General features: G+C 43.4%; 1 pseudogene; it reads left to right on the plus strand.

Annotated features, from left to right (window-relative positions):
* The first annotated feature begins 4429 nt into the window (after positions 1–4429).
* On the plus strand, positions 4430–17368 carry LOC147426725 (uncharacterized; annotated as a pseudogene).
* The last annotated feature ends 7499 nt before the right edge of the window (positions 17369–24867 follow it).

Here is a 24867-nt window from a genome sequence, read left to right on the forward strand (position 1 = left end):
AATTGATGAAAAATTTAATAATCGTGTTTATTTACTTTTTTGCCAAAATGGGTGCAATTTGCAACTTTGACCTTATGGGACCAAAGAATATGATGTCCCAAGCCCACTAATCAAGTTTGAGCAAGTTTGGATCTCAAAAACTCAAAATCTCTTTATATCTACTGTTTCAGAGTCTAAAAACCTAAATCTAACACCATTTCCACCCAGGACACTCAAATGAGCCCACACTTCACTCAGAGTACCTAAATGCCATGTGTTTCAAGCCTATGATGTCAAAAATGCAAAAAGTTGGAAAAAATCCCTAGTTATTAATAATCGCGATTATTTACTTTTGGCTTCAAAATTGATCTGAAGAAAAATGGACATCATTTGCCAGCAATTCAGATTCAAGGCATTTCATAGCGGAATTTGTAAAATTTTCTAGCTTTGACACTGTATTCACTTAACAAGAGTAATGCAAGCGACTGAGAAAGCACTACTGTTAATAATCGTGATTTTGGCACTTGACCTAAAGTGAGATTTGAGACCATAAGCATGTGTGCTTAGGTCTTATAAACATGTCCTAGAAGTTTCGTAACGTTTGGATGTCGTCTGACGCTATAACGGTTATGATTTGTTTGTCGATTAGCGACTCGCTTTTGGTGATTTCTATCATTTGAGTGTCGCTTGAGTTAGATGTGAGTTGTCTGTTGTTTTCCAAGAGATTGACACCCTCTTGTAGCCTTTATGCACTAGTCGAATCAGCTTCGTCCCATGGATTGACAATTATATTCGTGGTTCTCGCTATGTCTGCAATAAGATAGGAGTGCGGTTAGACACCCGTCCCACAATTTATCAAAAGTGGAATAGTGTGACCACGCTCACTAGCATCGATATGCATGTTCTTTCCCCTGTAGGTGAAGTATATTCTCCTTTCAAGGAACTTCATATTGACTGACCAAACCATGGCGCCCCTAGGATAGCATGCTCATGTTGGAGAGGAGAGATGAAAAAGTCTTCTTTATCGACATAGCTTTGGACATGAAGCCTCAACTTCCCAATCAAGGGAGTAACGGAGGCTTGCTATCCCTTGAAAGCTGTGGCAACCATTACCATATCTCTCATCTCAAAAGCTTGAATGCCCAACTTGGTGGCCAACTCCATTGATATGAAGTTGTGAATAGAGCCAGGGTCAAACAAGATGAAGGCATCATGCTCTCTTACCTTTCCCCAAGCATAGGAAAGTGATGATCCTTTGCAATGAACGAGTCTCTTTTGGAGCTTCGATGGTGGAATCCCTAGGAGTCTCATTCCAAGCATTCTTCTTGGGGCAAGAATGATAACCATGTCCTTGCTCCCCACACTTGAAACACTTATGGTCCTTGCAAAAAGCTTCAAGCTCTTTAGGAGAGAGTTTGTTTTTGCCTTTGTAAACTCCCTTCTCCTTGGACCGATTGTTGTTGTTGTTGTTGGAAGTGCCTTGGGAAGAATTTTGAGCATTGGTTTTCCCCTTTGCATCATTTTTGTCTTTGTTTTCCATGGGCTTGACATTCCGTCTAGCCCTTGATGAAAATTTATGCGTGATGGATTACTTCGGTGATAGAACCAACCCGTTAAGGGTTTACATATTTGGACATCTCTTCATGTAATCCCACACAAAATTGTTGCTTTTGCTTGGCAAATTCTATCTTTTGAAAGAAAGTAGCCTTGAGATATAAATCCCAAAACTTGTCTACATACTTGTGGATGGACTCATGAGAGAGAAGCTTCAAGATGAGCCATTCAGTAAGCACTTTGTCCTTTGCATTGCTTGCAAGGAATTGCTTCATGATGGAAACTCGAGAGTTTTCCATGCCTTTGGGACTTCACCGTTGCAACAAAAGCTAGCTCACCATTGATGAGCTGATTTTTGGAAGTGCATAGCTACATGGTGTAGCTTGGAGGACTCTGGGAATCCCTTGTCTTCAAAGGCCGCATCAAATTGCTGGATGAAGGCCAAAACTACTCCGTAGCACCAAAGCTGCCATCATAGGTGAGAAAAGAGATACTCTTTCCTCCCTCCTTGAACTTATTTCGCCATGCAAGGTATGATTTGTGATGTCCTTCCCTCATGTATTCTCGAGGAGAATAGCCATAGTTTTCTTCGAAAGAGGAGGAAGGTGAAGAATAAGGATAAGAGGGTGACCTCTTTCTTGCCCTTTTCTTCCTTTGTTTCCTCTCTTCCCTTTTGGAGTGACGAGGAGAAGGATTGTGTGTTGTTTTTTTCCTCTTGGGAGGAGTGGACGATCGTCTAGACCGCCGTTTTTGTGGAGCCACATCTTCAGAGGAACTTAAAGTTTCATTTCTTTCTTGCTCTTTGGATTCCTCCTCTCGTATGGGAGAGAGTCTTGTTTTGGGGGTCTCTTCAAGAGGCCTCCTAAGCTCTCTCTCCTCTTGGAGAGGAAGGGAAGTCCCATAAGCACGAAGTTGTTGAGTAACTTCGGCTTGCAAAGCACGGTTGCCCATAGCTTGCTACATCCTAGTTACGAGATAATTCACAAACATAGGATCATCTTCATTAACACCTTAATGTGAAAAATCAAAGCTATCAATGTTTATTCTACTGTCTTGGTTATTGTCAGTCATGTTAACAAAATTTGGGTACGTACTTAGTGTAAGCTTTGGCAATTCAAAACCTTAGTTTCCACTCCTCTTAGCCTTTTAAAATCGGCTCTTAAGTATCTACACCCACGTCTCGAAGTGGTTAATTATAGAGAGTAGTGGAGTAGGTCTAACATAGCAGAGTTGCCAAGAGCTAACTCCTTTCGGACTTCTTATGACTCAATAATGGTAAGGCCGTAGGCAAGTCTAAAAATACTCCATTATAAAGTCCAAATCTCCCGAGGTGTGCACCATATCCCACATAGTGGGCTCAACAAAATCAATAATAAATCCCAGTTACACTTACCCTAATATAATCAACAAAATCAACCATTTATAGGCTACTTAAGGACCTCTCTTCTTAAGCAAGAAAAGAGAAACCGAATGCTCTGATACCAATGTAATGGAATTGGCCTATTAACTTGAGAGAAAATTAGAGAGAGTACTTTTGTGAAATTACTTTGTGAGAATAGCGGGTGAACATAATTGATGGTAGCAACATAAACATAGCATTTAGTTAACTTGGCATGAACAATACTTTTGGAAGAGAGAGAAATTAGAGAACATGACAACAATTAAGGACTGAATTTATGTGGAGCCAGTGGTCCCCCCTCCGATAGGCATTTGTATTATGATTTCTCCCATCAAGAGAGACGTGTTACAATACAATCTTTGTGCTCCTTGTGACCAAGGTGATGCAATGAAGATGGAAAACTTCATGCATCACGAGCATAACAGAAACATTGAGGAAAGCATTAACTATCCCAAGCCTCAATCCCAAGACCTCAAACACCTTCGAAGGGAATGAGGGTAGCAAAGAGGAAGAAGAAACATTTCTTAGGAGAAAGAATTAGTTCCTCACTTATCATCACTCTTCTTGCTAGCATACATAATAGCATAGTAATGAAGATGGAGAAGATGGAAAGCTTAATCATTGAAGCATGGCTCTTGGTTGGATTTGCACTCCATAGCCAAGAGTATTAGTGTAGGCTCTCAACCTCTCTACTTGCTTGGAGAAGGAGAGGGAGTTCTTGCACTTTGCACTTCACACAATCAGAGTCTGTGTGTGTGGGGGGAGGAGAGTATACCCCCTAAGCAAGCCCCTAGCTTCCTTGGTCTACCCCCCTTGTAGCTCATGCTTGAATTTCATTGGACCCCTCCAAGCCTAGCCAATCACAAGCAAGAGGTAAATCAAGTAACAAGGGTAGCCTAGGGACAAGTGCCCCCCTTTCCCCTTTGAGGGAGAGGACTTGATAAATGTAAAACCAATTATTAAATCTTCTAATTTATCATTGGACCTCTTGGGTGGCGAACCAATAGGCTTCATGCACACCATGAGGGCAACATGAGGATGTCAGGACAAGGGTACTACCGGGCAAGGCCCAACCTAGGGGGTCAGGGACCTAGGCCAAGGGCCTGGACTAGACCAGTGTGGACTGGGGATCCGCTTAGGGAAAGAGCTAGGAGCTAGGCCTATATAAGGGGCGGTAGGGAGGAGGATCCTATGTTCAGTTACCCTAGGTCTTATATTGGTATCAGAGCTCAGGGGGAGGGAGGAGCTATGGAGGAGGAGGAAGCCTTGCACGGATGCATGTTCTTTCGATGCTCTCTCTCTCTCTCTCTCTCTCTCTCTCTCTCTCTCTCTCTCTCTCTCTCTCTCTCTCTCTCTCTCTCTCTCTCTCTCTCTCTCTCTCTCTCTCTCTCTCTCTCTCTCTCTCTCTCTCTCTCTCTCGCTCTCTCGTGATCAGAGTTTTCGACACCACCATGGCTGCAGGAATCGGCTCTGTGTAGAACAAAAGCCGAGAAGCGCATGGCGGGAAGGGCCGCTTGCGGGAGGGGGAGAGGAAGATCAACCTGCATGGAATCACGCCAAAGCAGCACCAAAAGGGTGCGCCTCGGCAAGATGGAAAATTTTCATCACAGTCTAGAGCCCTATAGGGGCGTGGTTGGAGCAACGCGAGAGATTTTCGGTGACAGCCCTGCATTTTCCGCCATCACTGGAGCAGCAGAAGGTTTCTTTTTTTTGTTTACACACCAATGGGCGCCCCAACTTGGGCACCCTCCCCACACAAGGGGTTGGTCCCACAGTCGGAGCGCATACGAGCGAGCCGGCTGGTGCAGAGCTCTCTTGGGGATAGTTAGAGAGCAGCTGGGAGGCCTCGCAGGCTCTAGGAGCGGGGCCTGGAGGCGTCGTAGGCTCCTCGAGCAAACTGTTTGCATTGAGCGACGAGTTCACATGCCGAGATGTCGCATGCAAAGATGGAACGTCAAGGATATTGCCATGCATAGATGCATGCATGGGGCAATGGCAGCATCCAAAGGTGGCACATGTCTAGTTAGGCTTGGGTCAGCTCATATGCACACGCTTCGACATGCTTGATTGCTAGAGGAAACCCGAAGCTCAGGGTCTGGAAGCCAAGGTAACTTTTTAAAGTTCTGTTTTCTTCTTTCACGTATGCATTTGACAGAAGCAGTTATGCTTGAGTAGTCATAGAGACGGTTATGTGTTTCTTGGGGTACTCTCTCTTCTTGCTATAGCCTCTACTCCACGGGCATCACAAGGACATGGCCCATAAAGTTTGGCTAATGCCTTGTGTGCTTAAGGAAGGGTACGCTTTGGTAGCATGAGAGATGTCGCTCGTAGTAACACATACAATGATCTCCTCGGTCATGCTCTAGAGCTCATGTATTGACACAAGGTTGTGAGCCTGATGCATGATAATTGAAGCAAGGCTTGAGCTATGCGATGTGTTGATGCATGACAAGGAATTCCCTTCAAGAAGGCATACGATCTTGTATGCTTCATATGGTATGCTTACGGTGGAACACTTGGTTGAGTCGTAGTAGATGGATGTGTGTGTCAAATTACTTCGGAATACACTGCATGTGTGTCACGGCTTCTACCCTACATGTACAACATGGACATGGCTCTCGAGGAGGGGGCATAACCATGTGTGCTTGAGGAGGGTATGGCTTTGGTAGCATGATGTGGTGATGTCCTTAGTAGTTGCATATACTCTAGTCTACTCGATCAATGCATGTGTCATATCTGTAGAGCATGTTGACTACTTGCTTGAGGCAAGTTGTAACCCTTATGCATGGGACGCGCTAGGGTAAGCCTAAGAGGTACCCTTATGCCTAACTGGTGATAGGGCCATCCTCGAGGTAGCCCCTATGTCTTGGAGGCAGAAAAATTGTGCCTAGCAGGCACCATGTTTGCCTAAGCGGCAGTAAGCATGCCTAGGAGATCATGAAGGTGTGCAGGGCATACACACATGTCTCAAAGGCAGTTATCAAGCAGATCTTGAGGTATGCAAGGTGTCAAATCATGCGTCACATGCATGGCATGGTGATGGCATGTATGATGCAAGGACACTAGCTTGTGCTACCTACTTGTGTAGGGCATGAGTAAGGTTAGACACATAAGGCTTGTCCAATGTGAAACTAGGCTCGGTGCTATGTCTCTTACTCCTTATGTTGGAGAGTTGGTTCATGTGTGAAGCTTCGATATGTGGAGACTTCGCGCATTTGGCATATGCTATGAGCATACAAAATTGCGAAGAAATAGGCAATGTGTTTGCAAATTAATTCATATTCCAGGTTATTTCATTATGTACGAGACAGGTGTCTTGGATATACGATGGCGTCTGTGCAGATATGGCTATAAGCCATTTTGAATCGAGTTTTTCCTTCCACATTTCATGACAACTGGTTACAGCAATGACCATGTTAGCCTAGTTTAAGTTTTTTTCCTGTTTACGCTTCACTTGGCAATTATTGTCGTTGTGCAAAGCAAAGTTCTCTGGCACTTTTATATCAAACAAGGATTCAAGGAACTGGCAAACTAGGAAATGACAGCTCACCTAATCCCTACCAGTTTAAACTGTGCAAGACACTTACGGTTCTGGCTCTCATGTTTTAGGCCATCACTCTCGCCAAGGGATTAAAAAACGGTATGCAAGGCATCCTAACCAAGTGGCATGAATTCCACCACTTCAGAGATTACGCTTCCGCTATCGCACTTGCAACTCTGTCATGGACAAACTAAAAAAGGGATTGTTTACAACACCACTAAACAGAACCTAAAGCAAGGACTTATTGTATGGGCACAGTGCCAATGCTAAGTCATCCTAAAGTCACGACCCCATACATGGTAAGTGGGGCAAGTTGTGGATTTCTACGAAGTTTTGTTACATGTTTCATTACTGCGTTCTCGTGAGCCAAGATGCTCTCAAACTCTCAGCTAGAATTGGGCAAGGTGCCATCCACATTAGTCTTCATCCGTTCGATGATTGAACACTAATTGCCACGATGGCTATGAACCACGCACGCTAGCTAAGAGCCATTGTTAAACCTAGGATAAGATCCACTTGTTGGTATTCCTTGAATGATTGTTCTCACGATCTAATAGCACTACCCAGTGGAGTACACATTGACGTTAATTGACAAGAAAACGTCTTGTCATTACGGATGTTTGGGGTTTCATTTTTGCACTACATGTTTTTAGTGCGACGCTCCAGTGAGTTTTTGATAATCTTACACTCACACCAACTGCTCTCTACCACGGAGTATAGATGCAGCAATCAGTGGTGACAGCATGGCTGTCCATAAGAGCTCGGCAGTTCACTTGTGTGTATTTCCTGCTCTATCTCTAGCACTACGGCGTGTCTATGAACATATTGTTTTGAGGTAAGACCCGACGGGTGATTGTTACATCACCCCATAGGCATTCACGATCACAGGTTGATCTGCATTGAGAATCACAGTTGATCTCTCCCAGTTATACTTTCATGGAAAGAATTCCGTAATCTACTACACGCGATAGCAGACGGACACACTTTTCAAGTTGATTCCAATCATTCTGTACACGGTTGATTATGTTGTTTACCATTATCTGCTAGTTGAGCAGTTTCTACAAAGAGTCTTACCAAGGGGTTTGACTACGTAGATTCTAATCCAAGGGCTTGGATTGCAAAGGCAACACCCCGAGTTCCCAGTGCAATGCTTTTTGTTTTAGTATGCTTTGTTTGGTTTTTCAAAACGTCTAAGTACGCTTGACTGTTACAAAGCCATGCCAAGGGCATGTCAGCACAAAGTATTTTGGGCCAACTGTCCAATCTATCTTTCTGTCTTACGTTGTTACGAACCTACTTGTAGGGTTCAATTTGGCACATGTTGTCACATGGGATACAACATGGTCTAGGAACTCAAGGAGTTCGGTTTAGCTAGTGTGGAGCAAGATAATGAGGGTCCCTCTCACTCTTGCGTGGAGTGTTTTGCAGTTCCTCTACACACAAGTATATCTTGTACTTGAAGGATGTTCTTTTTTACACATCCTTACATGAGACATATTCCACATGTGGAGAATATGAGTCTCTGGACTGACACTGGCGCCATTATTTCAATTATGTGTCACGACAAAGTCCCTAGGTGCTGGTCACATCTATTTTCTAGACCATTTTTAGCACGACGTATCAGGAGCAATTTCGTGGCCAAAAATTGTCGGATACTTAGAATGACTTGTTAAGATACACGTACTGCTAAACAACATTACAGATGGTTGTTTATACATATAGCAAGGCTATAAGTTGTTAATGAAAAAGTTTCATTGATTGTACCTAGAAGTGATCAATGTTTCACCTTCTATTGTGATTCAGACGTTTCAGCAAGGCTTGCAAACGATTGCAACTAAAAGTATTTAGTTTCTTTTCAGAACTATTTACATTCCTTTTAATGCGTCCTAGGTGCATCACATTTGCCATAGGTATTGGCAAAGATCATTATGGATATACAGGTTCGGGTTAGTTTTTGCTAAATGCATGCACACTAGGTGTTATGGACCCTAGTGTTTAGCAAAGGCTGATTTGGAATGGCATGCATATTCCCCAGGTTGTTGCTTATGAAGCATTTTGCACTCTATGTGCACTATCTCTTTGAGATTACTTTTGGGTCTACTAACCACCAATAGAGGTCATGGCTCGGTTTGGGTGTTTGTGGACTTTTTCAAGTTAACCACGATGGTTTTTTCGGACATTGTTGATTCCTCACCAATGTTATACACTACTGTGATTCCCCGTTTACCAATCATCTAGGACGACTGTCTATAAACCGTGAGGAAAACACACCTCAGTACTGTCAGATATCCAAGGGGGTAGGCATATTACAAAGAGTAATCTTGTGCTAAAGGACCTGCTAAGAGCATACATTAGCACAATACATTTCTGAATAGATGATTTTCTCCCTATTCTAGAATATGCTTAAGTACGGTTTTCGACTTTGAACACCCATTGTGGTGGGGTTGGGGATTGTTTCAATAGTTTCATACGTCAAGGACTTACCAGGTATGCTGACAAAGTATGTTGGCAAGTAACCTTCATCCGGGATGAACATTTAGTTCTTTGTGTTCCAAACTATTCAGAATTCTAACAAGAGGACACGCCCTATCTATGAACTTTTCAAGATACTCAAGCGAGTAGGAAATCTGGCTCACAACTGCATGGAAAGTTACGCCAAGGTTTCCTTGCATTATTCCAGTATCTTCAGAAGATCTGAAAACTGGTTATGCCTTTGGACAACTTTTAGTTGTGGTTACTCCTTTACAGTACTCAAGTGAGTTATAAATGGAGTTACCATTTAGACCCAAGTGGTTGCAAATGGACAACAATGTTGAGAATCAAGATGTTGCTCTTGGTTTCATTGAACCTCCTCACTGCACCAATTTTCGGTCATACATACAACTAGCTCACATATGGGACGTCAATAAAGAAAACATCACTATTCTTAAGAAGATATTACTACTTGTGTTTTCGAGGACGAAAACTCTTCCTTAAGGGGGGAGTAATGTCAGGACAAGGGTCCTACGGGCTCAACCTAGGGGGTCAGGGACCTAAGCCAAGGGCTTGGACTGGACCAGTGCGGACTAGGGATCCGCTTATGGAAAGAGCTAGGAGCTAGGCCTATATAAGGGGCGGTAGGGAGGAGGATCCTATGTTCAGTTACCCTAGGTCTTATAGAGGAGGAATTTGACAAGTGTCCCTTTTGATTTCTTTGTACCAAGCATGCCTTGTGTGAGTGTGTGTGTGTGTGTGTGTGTGTGTGTGTGTGTGTGTGTGTGTGTGTGTTCTCTCTCATCCCCCCTCTTGTTGGGCCCTCCCCCTCCTTGTAGGGATTAGCTTTGACTTTTGTGCCACCTCAATCACCTCAACCTTGGGCTTAGTTCTCACCACAAGCTTGACTCTTAAGCCCCTCAAGCTTGGGATGGGTTCTCACCTCAAGTACAGCCCTAGCATCTCAAGCATGACAAGCACCTCAAGCATTTCAAGCATCAATCACCTCAAGCATCTCAGTCATCAGGCACCTCAAGCACCTTAGTCATCAAGCACGATAAGCATCGCAAGCACCTTAATCTTGGCCCAGGTTCCCACCTCAAGCTCAGCCCTAGCTTACCTAAGGTCAAAGGACTTTTACACTAATTACTGGAGGTCTTCAATGAAGCTAACCCTAAGGTCTTATGCTCCATTGGTTAGCCTTGCTCTTTGATAGACAATCTCTCATTTGGTCCCCTTTACCATTGGCCCCGTGTTGAGATAGATCTATAAGCACATGTCTATATCTTAACCCTTGTTCTTGTTTATTCTCCCACATTAAATGATCAGTTTAATATGAGAAAATCGTTTGGGTTGGTTAGATATTAGATTTTATGACAAACCGCATGGCTACCAACATGAAGTTCCCTGAAAGGAGAATCTACTTCACCTATAGGGAAAAGAGCATGTATATAGATGCTAATGAGTCCAGTCGTACTATACCACTTGTAAATTCACCTGATTTTGATAAGTAAATAAAAATATCAGTTTCCTCATACATGAATTTTATCAAAGAGTCTCTAAATGATGCTAATGTTTTAACAAAACAAAGTGGTAGGAGTCAAGAAGAATTAGACTTGTCTAATTTTCTAAATATATTTCAAGATGTATTTATCGACAACATCTCTATGGAGTTACCTCCAAAACGAGGGGATGACAACCATATGATAGAGCTTCTACTCAGGAGCTTACCGCCTAAAAAACCTCCTTATAGAGTTTCTAAATCTCAACAAGAGGAGATTATGTGGCAAGTGCATGAGTTGGTAGACAAGGGGATGGTGAGGCATGTCTCCTCTCCCTTTTGTTCTCCATGAGTCCTGTTCGTGCAAAAGTAAGATGGCACATACCACATGTGTGTGGACTATCAAGCACTAAATCGTATCACTATCAAAAACATATTTCTCGTACTACGGGTAGAAGATCTGTTTGATAAGCTACAAGGTTCATGGATATCATCAAACAAGGATAGTGAAACACTACAACACAACATGGAGATATCGACACGCGTATATCGACGAAATTAGCGGGCGTCGCTATACGCGTCGATATACGCGTCTCAATGTACGTCAATACGCGTGGAGAGGCTTTACTTCCCACGCGTATATCGACACGTATAGCGACGCAAAAAAAATTGGGGGAAAAAAGCGAAACCCGCGAGCAACAGGGGCCATTTTCGCCTGCGCTCTGCTCAAATCTTGGCCTCCACCTAGTGCGCATGTATTATGCCCCCCCCCCCCCAACCCCTCTCTCCCTCTCTCTCTCTCTCTCTCTCTCTCTCTCTCTACATCGTGTGTGTGTGTGTGTGTGTGTGTGTGTGTGTGTGTAGGAGAGAGAGAGAGAGAGAGAGAGAGAGAGAGCGGTGTGTGTGTGTGTGTAGGAAAGAGAGAGAGAGAGAGAGAGAGAGAGAGAGAGAGAGAGAGAGAGAGAGACAGAGGGAGAGCGGTGTGTGTGTGTGTGTGTGTAGGAAAGAGAGAGAGAGAGAGAGAGAGAGAGAGAGAGAGGTGTGTGTGTGTAGGAGAGAGAGAGAGAGAGAGAGAGAGATAGAGAATTAATGTATGCTTAGGAAATTAAAATTAAAGAAAAATAATTAAAGAGAGAAATGAAATGAAATGTTATATTAACGTCTTCAAAAGGCCAAAGTGACCTATGAGACATGAGACAAGAAAGTTACAATGTGATGGATCTGATACAAAGTCAGAGTAAGAAGATGACAAAATAAAATATTATGGAATCCTAAACTGTTCCGGGCGTTATGCATGTCGAGCCAAAGTGACCTAGCTAGATCCTCTGATGCAGCCTCTGTCGATGTTGTGTAGTCCTCTGCAGTCGTGGACGTCTAGATCTCCCTAGCACATTCGCTCGTTCGATCAGTAGAGAGATAGGGAAGTAGAGAGAGAGAGAGAGAGAGAGAGAGAGAGAGGTAAGTAGAGAGAGAGAGAGAGATAGAAAATAGAGAGATAGAGAAAGAGAGTTATATATATGTATATATATATATATATAGAGAGAGAGAGAGAGAGAGAGATAGAGAAAGAGAGTTATATATATATATATATATATATATATATATATAGAGAGAGAGAGAGAGAGAGAGAGAGAGGTAGGGAAGTGAAGAGCGAGACAGAGATAGAGATAGGAAAATAAGGAAATAGAGAGAGAAAGAGAGATAGCAAGAGCGAGAGAGAGAGAGAGAGAGAGAGAGAGAGAGAGAGAGAGAGAGAGAGAGAAAGAGAGATAGCAGAGAAAGAGAGATCGAGATCGCTTTTTTGAGCAAGAACCATGCAAGGCTTCTGAATCTTTCTCAAGTTGCTCATCCATCTCCACATTATCTTCTGCCTTGGACATGGAGGCCCCGTCTGGTTTACAATCAGGTAGAAAACTTTCATTGGGCTGAGAACTTCCATGGCTTGTGCTTTCATCAAGTGCGGCATTGGAAAGCTTTCTCTGACAGGCTACCTCGGAATGGAGGCAGGTGGGTTCGTAGACAGAGAAGAAACTATGGAACTAAAAGAGGCAAAGGGGTTTTGTCTGGTACATGCATTGCCATGTACACCTGGGAGTGCACGTATGTGTCTACCCATATAGGATTTGACCAATAAAGACGAGATTTTGACCCGGTGGTCCTGATCTCCGTACAGCTCTGGACCGAGGTGTACGGAGATTGGGCAAGACTAGAGAATGCGAGGTAGTTTACATTGTGAGGAGTATATATATATATATATATATATATATATATATATATATATATATATATATATATTAAAACAACATTCATAATCATTGTAGATGGCAACGTCATCAACTAACATGGAGGAAAAGATTTCATACTCGTGCACGCTCTGCAAGTATCAAATCCTGTGCAAGCGTAGGATATGTAATAGGTGTAAACCAAATGACTAAAATCCACTTTTTTTCTTGGATCATCATAATAACTTGACCATCAAACAAAATTCAACATAACTTGAGTAATTTTAATCTAAATTTGATCAAACTTCACCGATGACTTGGACTAGCCCCAAGGACAAGTATATAATCTAGCATGTCAAAACTAGCATGGGAGTGATAAATCATGATCCATCATTTTTGGCTACGTCAAAATTTGAAGCTTAGGTTTTGAATTTGGATGGCAATGCTATGGATTTCGGGTTAGATTTTGTAAAATTCAAGGCTCCAAGTCAAAGTTTGACTTTAAATTGGGATTTTGGTTTCCAAATGGGAAAAGATGCTTGGATTGGCTTGTCATGATACCCTTGCACAACTGTAGAGTCAGTTTCTGCAAAGTTGTGGGATGATGGATTGCGATCCATCATTGATCAAAGCCTAAGCTGAGGTTCATGCACATGACTCTAGTAGATATTTAGGCACAATGGTGAATTTCAACGCAAACTTAAATCAAAATTAGATAAGCTAGTGCTAGTTCTTAATTTTTGACCCCATCTTGCATCTTTGATCACAACTCCTGTTCTTTGGCATTTTTTGTAAGTGAATCTAGCTATCTATGTTTTTTGATCCTTCTAGCACATAGTGTACTTGGATAGATGACATTGTGATGGAGCTTGTAGTAGTCTAATTTTGGTGCATTTTGACTTCATCTACTACTAATTCAAGCTCTTTGAAGTTTCACCAACTTTTGAAGTAATCGTTGTTGGAAATAGGATTGTAGAAAACATGCACATCTTGGAGAAAATGAAGAAGCTCAAGGCACACAATAGAGAGTAGTGTTACTTAGTGCACAATAGAAAGATAAGTTAGTCCAAGAATGATGGGCATATATACAATGCACGGGGAAAAAACCTCCTAGTGAGGAAAAAAATTCTCCGGTGGTCCTAAGTGTGTTCACTCACATCACTACCACATGGCACATATAGTAGTCCACAAAGGGGAGTAAGCCCAAACTTTGCGGAAAGCTTCAAAATTCTCACGAGACAATGCCTTTGTGAAAAGATCTGCAAGGTTGTCCTGTGTTGGCACATAATCCAAGTTGATCTGTTCTGCTAAGAGTCTCTCTCTGACATAGTGTTAATGCACCTCAATGTGCTTTGTGCGAGCATGAAAAATTGGGCTCCTTGCAACAACTGCCAATATGCTTTGATTGCCAGTGTAGATGATGTTATAAGTGTCCTATGCAACACCCAAATTAGCCATAAGGCATATGAGCCATACACACTCAAATGTACTTATGAAGACTACCCTATACTCAAACCTCACAACTAGAAGTGGCCACAATAGGCTACTTCTTGCTCAACCATAATATGCATGAATTGTCAAGCATGAAACAAAAACCACATGTGGATGCTCGTGTGTCATAACAACGAGCCCAATCTAAGTCCAAAAAATCATGTAAATCTGGCGACAAAGTGGGAGAAAAAGTTTCTTTTTCTATGCATAATCTTTTGCAACAAGTTGAGTCTTATAGCGTCAATCTCACCATCTAGCTTATGTTTCAACTTGTAAACCCACTTCGTAGTTTTAGCCTATCCTGGCATATTGTTTTGGTTGTATCTTGCACTCCCAATGTCCAAATGACACCAAATTTTGACTGTGCACTCAACACATCATGGACTACAACAACTTTTTTATAGTTGTTACCATATGGACATTGTGCTAGTGATGTGCGTGAACACACTTAGGATTGCTGGGGCATTTTTTCCCTCACTAGGAGGTTTTCTTCCCCCATGCAAAATATATACGTCCATCATTCTAGGACTAACTTATCTTTCCATTATGCACTAATTAATACTACTCTCTCTTGTATGTCTTGAGCTTATTCATCTTCTCCAAGCTATGTGTGTTTCCCTACAACCCTAATTCCAACAATGGGTGTAATGAAAATGGACTATGAACATTGAGAACAGAGGAATTAAGAAAATGTAGTGAGCATTTTTAAGAGAATACTTTGAGAAAATAGAGGGTGAACTTGATTAGAGGTAGAAACATAACCATTATACTTAATTAACTTGGCATGAATAATACTTTGCAAGAGAGAGAATTAGAGAACTTGACAACAATTGAGGATGTGGAGCTTGTCCCCCCTGCAAAAGGCTTTTGTATTATAGTTTCTTCCATAAAGAGAGACTTGGTACTATACAAGATTTGTGTTCCTGGAAACCTTGATGGTGCAATGAAGATAGAGAACTTCACGCACCACAATTATGCCCGTAACTTAGCTAATTAAAAGCATTAACTTGTCCCCGGCCTTAGTCCCAAGACCTCAAACACCTTCCAAGGTGGAGAGAGCTAGCATGGAATGAGGGTAGGGAAGAGGAAGAAGAAACATTCTTACAAGAAAGAAATAGTTCCTCATGTACCATCACTCTTGTTGCTTAGCATAGCATAATAGCATAGTAATGATGATGAAGAATATGACAAGCTTCAGCATTTGAATGTTGGGGTCAGCCTAACTTGGGCACTGATGTGAACATGGCCTTTGTACTTGAAGCCTATAAAGGCTAATAAACTAAAATGATAATCTCTCTTTTTGTTGTGTGCCTCTTGTGTTACCTTATTTACTTCTCTCTCTCTCTCTCTCTCTCTCTCTCTCTCTCTCTCTTCTGCACGCTAACACCCACCATAGATCCACCCAACAATAAGTATCAGATCTGGGGTGTTCCAGATTTGTGAACCCGGCTCGTGTGTGTAGGCCTCTCAGCTCAAGCATGGAATCTTGAAAGAAATCAACATGTACAGAAAGAGAGATGGTCGGGTAGAGATGAGTTGCAACATCTTGTGAAGGAGGTTAGGAGCCAACAAGTTCAACGAAAGGCAGCCGTTGGGGACGATCGTGCAGTCAAGGGACTGCGCAGAGCCGACAGCTAACGTACGACACTGATGGAGTCGTCAAAATTCACATCATGGTCATTTTGGAGGGCGGGCAATGCAAAATTCTTTGCAATGCTGCTCTTCCTCTACATTTCTATTCAAACTGTGATGGGCTTCAACCAGACTGTGGAGCTTCCGAATCCGACTAACGAGTGACCTGGCATTGGGATCCAAGGAATTTCTTGGGCTTTTGGTGGCATGATATTTGCTCTCGTCTATTGCACTGATGGTATTTCAGGCAGCCACATCAACCCCGCGGTGACATGGGGCTTGTTCCTGGCATGCAAGGTGTCGCTACCTCGCACACTGTACTACATCATCATGCAATTTATGGGGGCGATTTGCGGTGACGGAATTGTCAAGGGTTTCCAGTGAGGCTTCTATGATCATAATAAGGACGATCGTCCTAGGCAAAGCGGTGGCAGACCATAGCAGGCAGAGACAAAGCGACACAGGCCTGTGTCACATTGGGGCAGGCAAATGTTGGCCATGCCTAGGTGGCCGACTCTCATTTGCGAAGGAAAAAGGAAAGGATGGCCTGCAGCTTTTGCCAGAGGGGCGGGCAAGAGAGCCGGGCCAACTTGTGAGGGAAGCGGCCAGCTGCAAAAAGTGCGCGCGCGATCGAAGCTTAGAGGTGTTGAGCTCTGCTCGTCAGCCTGATACACGGATGCTCTACCACTTGGCTACACCCTATTTGTTGGAGACCTTGGTCATTGTACAGGTGATAACCCAGTGTGACTGTGTTTGCCTGGCCACCTTCCGAAAAGTGGTGTGGCTGCCTGCCCCAGTGTGACACAAGCCACACACACACACACACACACAATGGCGTAACCACTATCATCACTTTACACAACTTTTTGAAAGTCTTTCTATCATAAAAAAATAATGGCTTTATTTTATCTTATAGGATGTTCACGTAAATGTGATGACGATAATGATTACATGTATGATGATGATAATCTATATCATTCTTGATGATGTATGATATAAGCCAACCCCTCAAGCCATTCCCTTATGATTATGATGATATTTTTGTAATGAGATTGAACACTGCCTCGGCGATTATGATGACGTCGACCGTAAGACCTTCCTGATGCGCCGATGCGAAGCCCCATTTTTGTAAAACACTACGCATGAGGTTATTGGGTAAACCATAAACCCAAGGTTAGCTAGAGTTACCCAAAAATTCTAGGGTTTGGGAGTAAACCAAACACTCCATGTTTGGCAGATATGCCTACCTCCACCTATGAGAAAGGGGAGGCTCTCTCGGTAGCGCAAGGTTATGGGTATACCAAAAACCCTTGGTTGTCAGAAAACCTAAAACTCATGGTTTATGATGAGGATACCAAAAACTCATGGTTGAGAATAAACCTAAAACTCTGTATTTCATGAGTGAGAGAATCTAGTTTCAAGGGGCATTGTGATGCAGACGATGCCAAGTTTGGTTGAAGGGGGCGATTGTTGGGGTCAGCCTAACTTGGGCAGTGATGTGAACATGGTCTTTGTACTTGAAGCCTATAAAGTCTAGAAAACAAAAATGATAATCTATCTTTTTGTTGTGTGCCTCTCATGTTACCTTATCTACTTCTCTCTCTCTCTCTCTCTCTCTCTCTCTCTCTCTCTCTCTCTCTCTTTTCCATCTCTTCTGCACGCTATCACCCACCATAGCTCCGTCCAACATTGAAGCATGGCTCTTGCTTGGATTTTCATTCCATAGCTAAGAGTGTTGGTGCAGGCTCTCACCTTTCAACAAGCTTGGAGAAGGAGATGAAGTTCTTGCACTCAGCCCTTCACACAATGAGAGTGTGTGTGAGTGTGTGGGAGAGAGTATACCCCTCGAGCTAGTCCCCAAGTTGATTGGGTCGACCCCCTCTTTTAGCCCTTGATTGAAGCTCATTGGCTCTCTCAAGCCTAGCCAATCTCACACCTTGGTCACAACTAGCAATAGAGGTAGTTCTTGGACAAGTGTCCTCATTTCTCCATTGAGAGAGAGGGCTTGAATAATGCTTAATTTTTTTTTTAATTAAGTTAAATTCTCATTGGACCCCTTCCAAGGACATCCAAAAGACTTTAGGCACCTTATGAGGGCAACATGGGGAGGAACTTGACATGTGTCCTTATTGCCTCTTTAGACTTGGCTTTCCTTGAGTAAATGTGTGTGTGTGTGTGTGTTCTCTCTCATGCCCCTACTTGTAGGGCTTGCCCCCCCTTGTGTAGGGATATGATTGACTTTTTAGAACACCTTAATCCCCTCAAGCACCTTAGTCATGAAGCACCTTAGTCACATGAAGCACCTCAAGCACCTTAGTCAGCAAGCACGACAAGCACCTCAAGCTTGGGCTGGGTTCCCACCTCAAGCACAACCCTAGCTTGCCTAAGGTCCTAGGTCTAAGCACTTTTAACACTAACCATTGGAGGTCATTAATGAAGCTATCAAGCTCCATTAGCTAACATTGCTCTTTGACATACCATCTCTCATTTGGACCCATTTACGTTGGTCCCGTGCTGAGATAGATACATAAGCACATGTCTATATTCTAATTCTTTTCCTCGTTTATTCTCCCACATTAAATGATCAGTTTAATATGAGAGAGTGAGTGATGAAGTGCGCGAGCGAGAGCGTGTGTGTGTGTGTGTGTGTGTGTGTGTGTGTGTGTGTGTGTGTGTGCAGCGATGGAGAAGAGAGGAGAAGAGGAGACCTTGTGTTGGCAAGGGCTAAAACTCACTCTCTACATGTGAGCCCCCTTATTCTATTATGTACATAATGAATAAGTATAGTGGGCGGGCACCTGGCCTAACCGGCCACATGGGGCTTTACCCCAACAACCTCCCATGTAAAGGCCAATGTCGTCGTGAGAGAGAAAAGAAAACCGTACAAGGCCATCACAAGTATGGCCTCAGCCAACGCCCACTGGCTCACTGAATCTATGTGCATCCAGCTCTAATTGTAGAGGAAATATAGAGCGATCAACACCATACTCATCACCAAAGCCGCACACATCCTGCAGGTATCTCACCATATGCTGCAAAGCACCCCTATGCTCAAGGCCAACGTCAGTCACTGCACGACTAACTGCTCCCACTGCAAATGCAATGTCGGGTCTCGAGACGAGTATCTCATACATGAGACTCCTGAATGCTGATGCAATCCTAGCAATATCTGCCAATCTGACTATCTCAGTCAAATCTGGCTCAGAACTCCGCTCATGGAAATCACCCTGACACCCGAACTCGGATCCCTGGAATCCATCCTCGTGTCCATCACATGTCACATGCGCACCAAGAGCATCTGTCTGTCATGAACCCTGTGTGGTAAGAGCAATGTCTAGTAGTTCTAACTCACATACATCAGCCTCTGGCCTAAGCATATCCATGAATGACTGAATCACGGTTGAATCCTCAGCACTCAAGCCATCCATATCCATCATCGTATCCACAAATGACATGCCCTGTTGCACAACTATCTACACAACTTTCTCAACGTGCTCACAAACTAGAGCATCATGAAACCTATCCAAAAAGGAGACATGCCTCATCTCTCTGCATGGCTACGTACTCACGAAAACTGTGCCGTCTCGCACATGACGTACTCGCATCGCATGAATCGTGCCAACACTAGCACCTCTAGCTATGACTAGCTGTCCATGATGCAATCTAAAACTGTGCTCATCCAGCACTACCTGGCATCCACTGTCTTGTAAGTGACTCACAGAGATCAATCTTTGTGTCAAACCTGGCACATGGAGTACATCTCGCAACACGTATGATGCACCACTCGGCAACGATAGTCTGACATCTCCTACACCAACTATGTCATGCACTGAACCATCAGCTAGACACGCATGTCCAAGCATACCACTAGCATATGTGCTAAACCACTCATGACTCGGTGTGACATGAAACCTAGCACTCACATCTGGTATCCAATGCGAAGGTAATGTGTCGTCAAAAACCGACATAAGAAAGTCAAGAGTAAACATGGAAGAAAATGCGACATCTCTGTCATGCGTAGCCACATACGTACATTTGCTCCCACATCATCCAAAGTGATAGCATCCCTCCTGCGCTGTCTCATCCGTTGAAAACAACGCCTACGTACATGACCTGTATGACCACAATGCCAACACTCAACATCTCTATGTCTGCAAGATCATCCTTTGACTGTAGGAATCTCTCTAGACTCATTTGTGCCAAAAGCATTGCACAATCTTTGCCATAACTCTCTAGTTGTACATGCATCCAACCCAATGCGATAGAGAGACTCACCAAGGTGTAACATGATCGTCGAACGTGCAAGCTCATCCAAGTCCTCCCACTCATCGTCAATCATTGACTCTGGCCTAGCATCCATGCCCTATAGTGGCAACACTTGGCCGAACTGAGTCAATGCATCATGCATACCTGCTTTCCAATGTTCAAAGTTTGAACCATCAAACTTTGTATGAAAAAGCACAAACCCTGACAATGATGTACATGCCAAATCCATGCCGATAACTTGTGACAAGACCAAGCACAAATCGATCAACTGACAATAGCCAAAGCCTGGCTAACTCATACACCAAGTACTGTCAAAATACAACATAAGCTGTCATAAGCTGTCTAAGAGAAGTATCATCAAATACGGCGTGAGCAAAACCGCTCAAATGATGCCAAAACACCCACTCTAATCCAAGAGCACTATGTGGTAATCGATGAACTATCATCAACAATATCCCTCCTGAAGAGATTACCACATGTATGTCAAATGACATAATCCGGTGAGCAAACACTCTCACAATGCGATGCCAAAACACTATGGCAAAGCAACCACTGAGTGCCAAATGCAATCAAAACACGATTGCAAACCATGCGCATAAACAAATAAACTCGCAAGAAAAATCCGATAGAGTTTCGGAAGTATTTAGCTATCTAACCATAATAACCATACATGTCATAAACATGCTCAAAACCATGAGCAATCATGCGCAAAATCCGCACTCAAGTATACATGAGATGCCCCAAAGTCTCAACTCCTTAAACTTGGAAAACAATCCTGTAATCCGAAACACAAAGTGCATCAATCGCACTATACAAGCGAAGCATACACTAACATAAACTTGGATGCAAACCAACCAAAATATGACTCAAATTAATGCTCAAAACAGCTGAAAACCAACATATGCCATTGCATGGCGAAGAATATCATCCACCGAAAAGTGCACATCATGTGCATCCACATGGCAATATAAACGAGCATCAAGCATGTACCAAATGTGTATCAAAGAGCATCCAAATTAGCTGAAAATTCAGCTCACAATCATGCTATAAATGCTTGCAAATCTCTCTACAAATCCGTGTACCACACTTTCCAAAATCTGCTCAATCCCATAAGACAATGCACATAACCCGTGATGAAACCACTCTCGAACCTAAGAGTCCACAAGAATGCATACATCCACGAAGTGTTTTCAATGTGTGCGCATAAATGTGTTGAAAATATCAACCCACACTCTCTTCACTGAGAGCAAAACATCAATGCGCAAGACAAGAGAATGATAAAGCTCAATCCGAGCTCTCTGAATGTAGCAAATCACCGCAATATGCATACATAATCTTCAACCTTTCGAATACCCTGCAGCCTGTCAGCTCATATCGTCCAAACCGGTCAGAATTTGCAGAAACTTCCTTCTGCAAAGTTGTAGACCACGCAAAAACGGTTGGGCAAAGCGGGAATGGACCTAAAATGTGTTGTTTATATAAGTCAAAACAGATCTATAAAAATATGCACCTGTGTACCCTCTACGTGCAGGCAGTCTGAGTGACGTATCTCGAAATTGGTGAAGATTTTGAGAAAACTTTCTTCTGCAAAGTTGAAGAGAACAAAAAACCGTCTATTTTCCCAAGGAATTAGCTTGAATGAAAAGGTTTTTCTAGGCCAAAACAGATCTGCAAAAACGTGCTGCAGTTTTTGCTGCTTCTCTATCTGCTTCCCCGCTGAGCTCCAATGGAGCTCCCAATCCCTGAGCTCTGATACTAGTTGAAGTGCGCGAGCGAGAGCGTGTGTGTGTGTGTGTGTGTGTGTGTGTGTGTGTGTGTGTGTGTGTGTGTGTGTGTGTGTGTGTGTGTGTGTGTGTGTGTGCAGCGATGGAGAAGAGAGGAGAAGAGGAGACCTTGTGTTGGCAGGGGATAAAACTCACTCTCTACATGTGAGCCCCCTTATTCTATTATGTACATAATGAATAAGTATAGTGGGTGGGCACCTGGCCTAACCGGCCACATGGGGCTTTACCCCAACAAGAGAGAGAGACAGAGAGAGAGAGAGAGAGAGAGAAAGACTCAAACTGGCGCAAGCCTCAAACAGTTTTCATTTTCGCAGCCTCAAACTCGAATTGGTGCATCTTGGACTTGCACTCTGCAGACTTGCACGCACGGTGATTAATAGCCTGGACTTCCTCGCGAACGGAGAGAGAGAGAGAGAGAGAGAGAGAGAGAGAGAGAGAGAGAGAGAGAGAGAGAGAGAGAGAGAGTTGAACTGGCGCAAGCCTCAAAGCGGTGAACACTGGTGACTAACACACACTTACACACACATAGAGAGAGAGAGGGGGGGGAGGGAGAAGAAGAAGAGAGTTTTAACATCGTAGTCAGTGTTCAAGAAAAATCATTTTTCCAAACATACAAAATTCCTTTCCTTTAATTTGCGAAGAGGAAATTTTAGAAAATTAGGCTACTTTTTCAAGTTTTTACACTATTTTTCTCCATTTTGGGGCAAAATTTGTCCTTTTCCCCTTGCCCTCAACCGGCATTTTGGAAAATTGAAAGTGGCACGATATTAAGATGAGACACATTTTTTCTGAACGCTGGTCGTAGGAAACTATCCCAAGAGACCTCAAATATCTAGCCGATGAGGAGAGTTGAACTCAAGGCCTGTTAGTCAAGAAGAAGAGAGAGAGAGAGAGAGAGAGAGAGAGAGAGAGAGAGAGAGAGAGAGAGAGAGAGAGAGATTACAGAGAAGAAGAGAGACACACAATTGGGGGAGTGCAGAGAGAAAGCGAGACATATATTTTAAAAATAAGGTTTATTTTTTGGGTTTTAACACTATTTTTCTCTATTTTGGGGCGGAATTTCTCCTTTTCCCTTGCCCTTAACTGCCATTTTTGAAATTGAAAACGGCACGATATTAAGCTAAGACACATTTTTTCCGAACACTATATGAACGTCTTCATGCTCTAGGGTAGGTTGAAAGAGGAGATCTCTCAAAGTAATCGACTTGCACTCCGTAGCCTCAAAGTTTGGACTTGCACGCACAGTGATTAACATTGGTGACTGAGTGAGAGAGAGAGAGAAAGAGAGAGCGAGAGAGAGAGAGAGAGAGAGAGAGAGAGAGAGAGAGAGAGAGAGAGAGAGAGAGAGAGAGAGAGAGAGAGACTCCGGAGAAGAAGAGAGACACACACATTGGTGGGGTAGAGAGAGAGAGTTGCAGAGAGAAAGCGAGACACTATTTTGGGTTTTTACACTATTTTTTTCTATTTTGGGGAAAAATTTTCCTTTTCCCCTTGCCCTCAACCGGCATAAGGCACTTGAGAGAGAGAGAGAGAGAGAGAGAGAGAGGAGAGAGAGAGAGAGAGAGAGAGAGAGAGAGTCCTCTATGATCTAGCCATGACAGAGGGCATTGACGCTTGAGAGAGAGAGAGAGAGAGAGCCTAAGAGAGAGAGGGGTTCCGCTGTCGGGATCAAAGCAAAGCATTGCGAGTGGCCATCTCCTCTTCTAATTAGAGATCAAATCAGTACGACATGGTGTTTGTCTCAGATTTGCAAAATAGAGCCTTCAAAGCTTCCAACTGAGAGCAGTGTGTGCACACTATAGGGAAGAGGCTGGGTGGATCTCAGTGAGCCGGTGACTTTGTGCTAGCACTCCAACGGTCCCCAACTCTCCAAGTCCCCAGGGCGCGATCGTTGTCTCTAAATCAATACGGGCCTGCTCCATTTCTCCCTCTTGCTTCAACCTTCAAAGTTCATGCACATCCTACAAGACATGAGGAGCTCTATTTTGGGGCAGAATTCCTCCTTTCCCCTTGCCCTCAACCGGCATTTTTGAAATTGAAAACGACATGATATTAAGCTGAGACACATTTTTCCCGAACACTGGAGAGAGACAGCCGTCGAGCACGGGCAAGGCTAGAGAAATATATTTGTACTTGCACGCACGGTGATTAACACCGGTGAGAGAGAGAGAGAGAGAGAGAGAGAGAGAGAGAGAGAGGAGAGAGAGAGAGAGAGAGAGAGAGAGAGAGAGAGAGAGAGACTCCGGAGAAGAAGAGAGACACACACATTGGTGGGGGAGAGAGAGAGAGTTGCAGAGAGAAAGAGAGACAAAGAGTGTTAACAAATAAGGTTTATTTTTTGGGTTGTTACACTATTTTTCTCTATTTTCAAGTGGAATTTCTCCTTTTCCCCTTGCCCTCAACCGGCATAAGGAACTTGAGAGAGAGAGAGAGAGAGGAGAGAGAGAGAGAGAGAGAGAGAGAGAGAGAGAGAGAGAGAATCCTCTATGATCTAGCATGATAGAGGACATTGACACTTGAGAGAGAGAGAGAGAGAGAGAGAGAGAGAGAGAGAGAGAGAGAGAGAGAGACAGGCTAAGCCTGAGAGATAGAGGGGTTCCACTACCGGGATCAAAGCAAAGCATTGCGAGTGGCATCTCCTCTTCCAATCAGAGATCAAATCTGTACGACATAGCGTTTCTCTCATATATGCAAAATAGAGCCATTGAAGCTTACAACTGAGAGCAGTGTCTGCACACTACACGGAAGAGGCTGGGTGGATCTCAGTGAGCCAGTGACTTTGTGCCAGCACTCCAATGGTCCCCAACTCTCCAAGTCCCTAAGGCGGACTTAGCCATAGCTTTTGGCGATCACTGTCTCTAAATCAATACAGTCCTGTTGCTCCATTTCTCCCTCTTGCTTCAACCTTCAAAGTTCACGCACATCCTAAAGACATGAGGGGCTCTATTTTGGGGCGGAATTCCTCCTTTCCCCTTGCCCTCAACCGGCATTTTTGAAATTGAAAACGACACGATATTAAGCTGAGA

Source organism: Adiantum capillus-veneris, chromosome 24 (assembly GCF_014529385.1).
Source record: "Adiantum capillus-veneris isolate H3 chromosome 24, ASM1452938v2, whole genome shotgun sequence".
Lineage (NCBI taxonomy): Eukaryota > Viridiplantae > Streptophyta > Polypodiopsida > Polypodiales > Pteridaceae > Adiantum > Adiantum capillus-veneris.